Genomic DNA, 9,470 nt, shown 5'->3' on the forward strand with positions numbered 1-9,470 from the left:
AAGTCCTGAGGTCAAGGGCAAGAGGTGGTGTGTGTCTCTCACTAAGGAGATTCCCCATTTTGGGGGATTCTCTGATTCACTATGCCCAAGGCAGACAACAATGGAAAAACCTAGCGTGGGGTAGCACATGTACCTAAAGAAATAGAATAGTTCAGCCCAGTGGTTCTCAAACTGTAGCCTGCATCCGAATGACTATTTAAAATGAAGACAAATGGGCCCACTTCTCAGAATTTCTATTTTAAGTAGGTTTGGGCTAGACCCCAAATTGGTATGTCTAAGAAGATCACAATTTATGTTACTAGTCCGGGGGGGATTATCCTTTGAGGAAGACTCTTTCCCCCACTTCTCCCATCTCAGGATCTCTCTTCCATGGATTTTCCATTCCCATTCCCCATGCCAACCTTCTTTGAATCTTTCCCTCAATTATACCATCCCCCTCCACTCACCCTTTCATTTATTTTGACTCCTTGCCCGCCTCCCCCCTCCTTTTCTGTATAGCAGGCCCAGCCAGCTCAAGTAGCCCACCTGACTTTCTTTCCAAACAATGGAAAACTTGATTATCTTGAAAAATAGGTAAAAGATGAAGGAGTGGGGCTGAGGTTGTAGCTCGGTGGTAGAGCACTTGCCTTAAGTAGGTATGAGAGACTGGGCTTGATCCTCCGTACACATAGAAACAAATAAATAAAGCTGTTCACCTACAACTATAAATAAATAAATAAGATAAAGGAGAAAATCCAGTCAATCCCCATCACTGGCCAGGACACCAGGGGCAGGCAGCATGGAGCATTGTGGACTGGTCCAGGCTGTGAGGTTCCCCATAGCTAAAAGAGCTGCCTGGGGCTGGTGCTGCCTGTCCTGGACTCCATGTGACTAGACAGACAGCAGGACAAGGTTCCTGTGTCCAGGGAGAGGTGAGGACATGGGGTCGCCCAGAGAGCAGCTTCTGGGCAGGCAAAGTTCAGCATTCCAAGTCCTTTAGGGTAGGAGTGAGACTTAATGCAGCATGTATCAGAATCCCCTGGAGAGCTTGTTAAGTACCTGTCACTGGACCCCATCTCCAGAGCTGGTCATTTAGCAGGTCTGGGATAGGGTGAGATGACCAAACAAACATTTGTCCAAGTTCCTAGTATGTGAGATTTTTATTTATTTTTCTTTTAGAGTTTGATGGTTATCCATAGTAGTTGGGCTTATCCGTACAAACTCATACACGCACGGAAATCTATTTCAGTTCACGTTCCCCCCTTTTATCTCCCCCTTTTCCCTCCTGTTCAACCCCCTACTTCTCCTTCCTCTAGTCTGCTGAACTTCCTTGTGCTCATCTATTGATTTATATTTGATTAGTGTTTTATGTTACCCCATCCTTCCTTCCCCTTCTTTTATTCTACTTAACTTCACGTATGAGCGAAAACATTTGATCTTCGAGTTTCTAAGTTTGGCTATTTTGACTTAGCATGATTTCTCTGTTTCCATCCATTTAGTGGCAAATGCCGTCGTTGCTTTCTTTTTAATGGCTGAGTAGAACTCCATTGTCCATATACACCACAATTTCTTAATCCGTTTATCTATTGACGGACATCTGGGTTGATTTCACAGTTTAGCTGTTGTGAATGGTGCTGTTACAAACACTGATGTGGCTGTGTCCCTGTAGTATGCGGATTTTAGATCTTTGGGGAAAATACCCAAGAGTGGGATAGCTGGGTTAAGTGGTGGTTCCATTCCTAGTTTTTTTTTGAGGAATCTCCAAACTGCTTTCCTCAGGGGTCCTACTAATCTCCAGTCCCATCGTCAATATACAAGCGTTCCTTTCTCCCCACAACCTTGCCAGTATTTATTGTTGTTCGTATTCTTGATCATTGCCATTCTGACTGGAGTGAGATGAAATCTTAGTGTCGTTTTGATTTGCATTTCCCTGATTGCTGAAGATTTTGAACTTTTTTTCATGTATTTATTGGCCTTATGTGTTTCTTCTATTGAGAAGTTTCTGTTTTAGTTCTTTAACCCATTTATTGGTTGGGTTACTTATTTATTGGTGCTTAGTTTTTGTTGAGTTCTTTATATTTTCTGGATATTAATCCCCTATTGGAGGAGTAGATGGCCAGGATTTTCTCCCATTCTGTAGACTCTCTCTTCATGCCCTTAATCGTCTCCTTAGCTGTGCAGAAGCTTTTAACTTTGATGGTATCCCACTTACTAATTGTTGGTTTTATTTCTTGTGCTTTGTTAAGGAAGTCTGTACCAGCATTTATATGATGGAGAGTTGACCTTATGTTTTCTTCTAGCATTTGTAAAGTTTCTGGTCTAATTCCTAAGTCTTTGATCCATTTTGACTTGACTTTTGTGCAGGGTGAAAGATAGGGTTCTAATTTTGTTTTTCTATGTATGGCTCTCCAGTTTCCCAGCACCATTTGTTCAAAAGGCTGTCTTTTCTCCAAGATGCATTTTTGGCATCTTTGTCAAATATCAGTCAGCTATAGGTTTGTGGGTTTGTCTTTGTGTCTTCTCTTCCATTATCTTCATGTCTATTTTGATGCCAATATTGTGCTATATTATAATGTCAGATCAGGTGTTGTGATGCCTTCTGCTTCACTTTTCTTACTTAGTATTGCTTTGGCTATTCTCTCTTATTCTTCCAAATGAATTTAAGAAATTTTTGTTTTCTAATTCTGTGAAGAACATTATTGGTATTTTGATGGGGATTACATTGAATATATATATATATTGCTTTGGGTAGTATGACCATTTTGACAATATTAATTCTTCCTGTTTAAGAACATGGGATGTCTTCTCATCTTCCAAGATCTTCAAATTCTTTCTTCAGTGTTCTATAATTTTCTTTGTAGAGCTCTTCTACCTCTTTGGTTAGATTAATTCTCAAGTGTTTTCTTTATTTATTTTTTGGGGTGATTGTGAATGGGGTGGTTTTCCTGATTTCTTCCTTGGCCTTATCACTGTTGGAATATAGGAAAGCTACTGATTTATGGGAGGATGTGAAACTTTGGATACTAAAACCAAGAAAGCCCAGGTAAATGGGAATGAGTGGCTGGAGAATCTGCATTTCTACCAAGTTCCCAGGCCAGGTAGCTGCTGTTGATCCCTGACTCTGCTTTGAGAACCAGTGCTTTTACTCTTCTCTGGAAGCCACAGAGGCCCTAGAATTCTTTTTCAGAGTGAGAAGCTCTGGGCAGGGGCCAGAGTTGAACCTCCAAATAGGTACAGTCAGGAAGGTAGATGTAGGCTTGGGAAAGGACAGCCACGGGGTTGAGATTGAGGGCAGGGAGGAGGACTGGTCAGAAAGATAGGGTCGGGGTGAGAAGACATCTGGACTGAGACCTCTGCTGCCCTCATTGTGGGACAGGCCTGAGACATGGGGTGAAATAAAGCTGGATGAAGAGGAAAATATTTCCTGGGACTGAGGCTAGGGCAGGAGCAGCTAGTTTAGAGAAAAAGGAGTCAGGAAGGAAAATTTTGAGATCATTGGAGACTGGGTACCTCTATTTGGGAAGCAGGGTTCGACCAAATTCAGTGCCTAAGCTGTTGACTTGTAAAATAGACCATGAAGTCTACATGTTGATTATTTCTCCACATGCTGATGGGGGGGGGGAGCGGGGGGGTTGGGAGACAGGCAGGCCTGTGTAGGACAGGGCACTGCAGAGAGCTGGGAGCAGGGTCTGGTCAGGGAGGCCACAGTGGGCATCTATAGCCTACATCTTCCTCCCTTTCTTGAAAGTTACCAACGTCAGATACTAAAGGGTCTTCCAGTAGGGGCAATCTTTGGAACTTGAGGTTGAATAAGGACAGAGGTGACTGACTACCTGTTGCATAAAAGACTAAATGGAAGCGCGAGACTCTATGACTGCTATAGTCATCTCTGGACCGCCTTCTGTTTAGTGCTTGGATGAACACGACACACTTTCTCACTCAGAAGCTTTGGCATCTCCAGACACAGTATTGTAAACCTTTCACCTTCTACGAGCCTCAGAAAAGTTTATTCAACTCAATCAATTTTAATGAACTGTTAGTTGGCACCTACCATGTCTATCAGGAACCAATAAAACCCAGATCTATGCTAGACTCTTTCATAGATGTAAACTCTACCATTACACATTTCTTCTTAATTACTTGTGCAATTCTGATAGTGTTTCTTCCCTCAGAACAAATGTAGGTCCTTAATAAATGAAAGAAACTAGGAATTCCCACCAGTCTTGTTTACTGGGCCAGGCTTATCTGCACAACTCCTTTTACCATTAGGGTTGGTTTTTACCCAGAATGCTCTCTAGCCATTCATGCAAATACATTTCTGAGCCTGCCTCAACTGCAATGGAATCAGTTTGGGATCCAGCCGGGATAAATTCTCCTCCCTCACCCCCCCCACCCCATAACTATAATTTCACTGAGAGATGGATTGAATCTGAGGGGCTTTGAGGCTATTGGTTAGGGATAGGCTACCCTTCCACTTAGTATGCCTGTCTTCCCCATTGGTCATTGCTGTAGTAAACTTTGAGGACATGGTTATGTGCAGACTTGATTATTAGTGGCAGACTTGACTTTAAGTAGCTTTAAAAATGACAGGCCCTTGAATCATTATGAGCCTGATGACATGACCTAAGATTTACAGCTCTGTTTTGATTTCTGTGAAGGGGAAATGCCCTGTTCTAAGCTACTTGTCAATTAAGGATGTTGCAGAAGTCTCAAAAGGCCAGTGCTGAATCATGTTTGATGCCTGTGACTGCGATGTCACTACTGTCATCTCCTCGTTGTTGAGGACCACCTGTAAGGTCATTCAGCCTGTAAGAGGCACAGGGAACTGACTTCAGGTATGTGAAAAGACCCAGCTGCCTCCCAAGGGAGCCAATAGGAGGACCCTATGACTGCGATGAAGAGCAGAAGGAGCTCCCCACGCCCAGCCTCCTTCTGGGAGGCTTTCTGAGAGGATCTGAGCCCTGATCAGACTCAGTCTGGCCTCACGGGGCCCTACCTGTTTCTTCCTCTCTCTCTCTGAGCCCTGCCTACGTGATGGGCACTCATGTGCTCAGTGCTCTGGCATCTGAAGTGATGCAGAGCAGTGTTGTCCTGCTCATTCCCTGGGACAAAGCACAGCAGGTTGGTGGCTGAGGTGTGAACATGCATGACTCACTGGCAGCGTGAGCATGCCTCACTTCCCTGGCCGCTGCCCTGCTTGCTTGCTTGTTCTGCCTGAGGCTCTGCAAGGCTGGGGAGAAGCCAGTCAGCCGCTTATGAAGGGGAAGAAAGACTTGATTAGCAGTCTGGGGACCTGGGCTCCAGACCTGGATCTGCCGCTATCAGCTGCTTGAACTTGGGAAAGCCACTACCCCCTGTGGGTTTCAGTTTCCCCCCATCTCTAAAATGACTGGATTTCTGGAGCTCTTTGCTCTTCCATATGTCATAGACCCCAGCAGCAGCAGCAGCAGCAGCATCTGGGAGCTCATTAGAAAGGCAATCTCAGACCCTCAGATCCAAATCCTTCAACAAGATCCCCAGGCAATTTGCATACCGTTGGAGAACTGCAGCTCCATGATCTCTAAGATTGCTCTTCTCTTCCTTCCTGTCCTCTAATTCTGTACCCTATGGAGTTTCGGAGTATAGTCCCTGCAAATGCGCAGTGGTGGCCCGAGGTTTGCCCATGGAGGGATTTCCCTCCAATTTCCAAATGTGCTGTCTAGGGTGTGCCTTCTCAGTTCCAGCTCTTAAAGGTAGCTCTGGGGTGGTTGGAGATAAATTCCACGAGTTCCTTCTCTGTGAACCTCTCTTTTTCTTCCTGGGGCTAATTGAAGGGTTTGCAAGTAATCAGCAATTTAATTCACCTCCCATCCTATAATCGCAGGTTTATTCAAGTCTCATTCTCCAAAGCAGTGATTACGTATACATGCTGCATCCTGCAAGATCACGTCCTGTAGTTTGGGAGACAATTCAGAGGGTCAAACAAACGGCCTGTGTGGAGAACCATTGTGTATGTATCTCACTGCCTTGAACTTGCACACTGACACATCAAAGAGTGAGAGAGAGAGGAGGATTTAAATAGGGTGGGAAATCCCCTGGCGTGAGTCATCCTGAGGTGGGATCAGCTGCTGCTTAGCCAATCTCAGCTCTTTCAGCCTCTCCTAGATGTGAACATATGCTGTGAGCTGAGTGTGATCTTAGTTTTTTCAAGATTGGCCTATTCTGAACAGTGTGGCTGCTGTTAAGTGGAAGTCAAGAACTGCATTTGGTTTCCCGACAAAGAAACAGAAGATAGTTCCGTTTCTATAATTTAAAAAAAAAAAAACCCAATACAAAAACAAAAGAAAATCCCAACTGTGTTTGTCTCAAGAAGTCATCAGGTCTCCAGCTTAGTGTGTTCCTAAGGACAGAATGATTTTGATTCACTGCAACTTTTCCTTCTGTGCTAATTTCAGAAGCCTGTGTAAGAGCAGGTGGCTACTCAGGGTGTGTAGTCAGCTCAGACACACAAAGAAAGTTCCAGCTGGGAAGATCAATAGAATTACAAGTCAAGATGTTCGGTGGGACCTGAAGTTGCACCTGCCTGTAATTCCAGCTACTTGGGAGCCTGAGAAAGGAGGATCCGGAAGTTCGAGGCCAGCTGAGGCACTCTCTTCAAAATAACTAGTAAAAAGGGATTGGGATGTAGCTCAGTGGTAAATTACCACCTGGTTCAATCCTCAGTGTAGGAAAAAAAAAAGTTCAAGGAGGAGAACCTTTTTTTCAGTGCTTTGACTAGAATGTTCTTTTATGACATCTTTTCAGGTTTCTGAGTTAGCCTCATTCTGAAAAGCCAAGCAGTTGGCTGAACACAGAGATATTGAAAGAGTCTATGGTGTTGGAATAGCCCGTGTTATTTTTCTATCACTCTTTGTACTGTGTTTCCTCCTGGGGGCACCTGTACTCAATGTAGAGTTCTGGGACTTGTGCTAAGGCAGATTAAGCCAACTGGGATATCTGATGCCCTAAAACGGGGGGTTTGAGCATTTTCCCAAAATCATGCAGACTCAGAATTGTGTTATGGCAAATTGAAAATACAAGTGCAAATCTTCTTTATTTATACCATAACATATATGAGACAGCTTAAAGGAAACACACACACACAAAAAAAGAATACACATTTTGGGTGTAATATAAATAAAAAGTACAAAATCAGACCAGGGAAAATATAAATTAGTGGGGCAGGTCAAGCCTGGGTGACAAAACAGAGCACAAAAAATGTCAGATCGGCCTAGGAATGTCGGCCCTCCCAGTTGCTGTCATTGGACTATTCTTGCCCACGTGCCATGTGAGCTAAAAATAAAGTCTGGCCCTTAAGTCATGAAATGAATGACATGTGGGGACAGCACAGCAGAGGCCAAGGTTGCTTGTCAGAAAAATGCTTGCAGGGTTTTAGGGGACTAAAGGCTCAATATGAGCAATTCCTATGGCTTAGCTGTACAAATGGGTGGGGCTGCCTTAGCGGTACACAGCAGGCCCCGCTGAGGAGGAGAGAGTCCTCTGGCACACAGCACTGGCTGTGCCTTTGAATTTGCAAGCATCATAGTGGGATCTGCTGCTGGGTGGGATGTGTGGATGGTGTGGATGAGGTGGAGCCTTCCAAGGGCTTGCAGAGTCTATCCAGAGTCCGAGAGAAGTAGCAGCCATACTATGGGAAAGTGCACTCACAGGTGACCCCTCTGGATTTTTGGTTTTTGGTTCCAATTGTCAGTTTTAAGGGCATTGACCAGAGAGGAGCAGGAGAAGATGGGTGGTTGCTTTTGGCGTCCAAGCCCACAGCTGGGTTGCTGCCACAAAGACCCCACTGGGACAACTGCCTGGCTTCTCAGGCCCTCTATAAACAGTGTGGGCAGTGGCAGTGATGTCGGTGGCCTGGGGCAGGAGTGCTGGGCTCTGACACTCACAGCCTGTCACACGCACTGTTGCCTTGACATCTCAGCCTCTGTTTCTTCTTGGACACTCTGAAAGGATGTGCCACAAAGAGAGAGCATCTTGATTGGAGTCTTCTCATTCAGATGGGACCTGTGTTGGATAAATGAAGACAAACGGATCAGCCGAGACTCAATTACATCGTCTCATGCCTGGATGTGGTGAAACGAGGGTAGTTCTCAGAGTCAACCAGACTTCGGTTTGGATTCTAGAGCTAATCTTCCACAGCCCTGCAAGCACTTTGAGACCTTACCTGTGGAGTGGGGGTTTGAATCCCTTACTCAGAGAGTTGTAAGCAAATGGACGAGATCATGAAAAAATAAGTGATTGGCCCAATACATACAGAGGTGCTCATCAGATCTTTGCACCTCTCCCTACTCTTTCCTGAAGGCAGAGCTAATTCCTCTCTCTGAGCTCTGCATTTCAACCCTATTCCCACCTTGGACATGGTCAGAGATCTGTCCTCGGTCATCAGGTCATCATTTCAACATCCTTTTTTTTTTCCTTCCTCTCCTTCATTTACTTTCCTGCTCATTTTTCTATATTCCTTTCTTTAAAAAAAAATCTTGGGGCTGGGGATGTGGCTCAAGCGGTAGCGTGCTTGCCTGGCATGTGCAGGGCGCTGGGTTCGATCCTCAGCACCACATAAAAATAAAAAAAAGATATTGTGTCCACCGAAAACAAAACAAAAAAAATTAAAAAATTCTCTCTCTTCAAAAAAAAAAAAAGAAAAAGAAAAGAAAACAAACAAACAAACAAACAATATGCCATCAAGAAATCGTCCTGGCTTCCTCATTTCTTCACCAAATACTTTAAAGACTATTCTGTACTCACTTCTTGCACATCTCAACAGCCGCTCCACCCAGCAGCACTGATCGGATCTTTCCCCATTTACAGATAAGGGCTCATTGCTAAGGCTGATCACCTTTCCTCGGGCTTCACCCATCCTGAGAGCTCTGACGCGTCTGATGGTCAGTTTTCCCCACTCTTGGTAATATGTCCTTCTTTGTCCTCTCTACCACCTTCGCAGTGTTGCCTTACTGTTCCTGGAAATTTTCATTTGAGCTCCCAGATCTGCCTTCCTTCTCTCCTCCCCCCAGTGCAGGCTTATCCCAGATTCTGACCTTGCTTTCTGTGAGAAGCAGCCACGGCGAGGCCAGAAGATGGCAAACTTTTCTGTAAAGGCTCGCGTAGTCAGCGTTATAGGTTTCACAGGTTCTATGGTCTCTGTGGGCAATGACCCCACCCTGCCAATATAGCATAAAGCAGCCATGGACAATCTGTAAATCAATAAACTGGATGAAAGCCAGCAGAACTTTACTCGCAAAAAATAGGAGGTGGGACAGATTTGACCACGGGCCATAGTCTGCCAGTTCCCAGTCTAGTGGAAAGAAGATGAATGAGAGACGGATACACAGGTTTCACAGTCGGGCTCCATCACGTTGGTCAAATGACTGAACTCTATGCTCCTTTGTACCTTTATTTGTAAAGGGGGAATAATGATGGTGATGATGGTGATGGTGATAAAGGTGGTGTTGATGGTG

General features: G+C 44.7%; 1 protein-coding gene across 7 annotated transcripts in view; it reads right to left on the bottom strand.

Moving 5' to 3' along the window:
* Positions 1 to 7,928: 7,928 nt before the first annotated feature.
* Tmem238l (transmembrane protein 238 like) overlaps positions 7,929 to 9,470 on the bottom strand; it is a 19,406-nt gene continuing 17,864 nt past the window's right edge. For 5 of the 7 annotated variants that reach the window (XM_048798084.1, XM_048798082.1, XM_048798087.1 and 2 more), the window contains one exon: positions 7,929 to 8,019. The gene's annotated coding sequence lies outside the window, so the exon portion shown is untranslated. Of the gene's footprint in view, positions 8,020 to 9,050; positions 9,207 to 9,470 lie in introns of all 7 variants that reach the window. The other 2 variants (XM_048798088.1, XM_048798089.1) reach the window with 2 other exon arrangements.

Source organism: Marmota marmota, unplaced genomic scaffold (genome assembly GCF_001458135.2).
Source record: "Marmota marmota marmota unplaced genomic scaffold, marMar, whole genome shotgun sequence".
Lineage (NCBI taxonomy): Eukaryota > Metazoa > Chordata > Mammalia > Rodentia > Sciuridae > Marmota > Marmota marmota.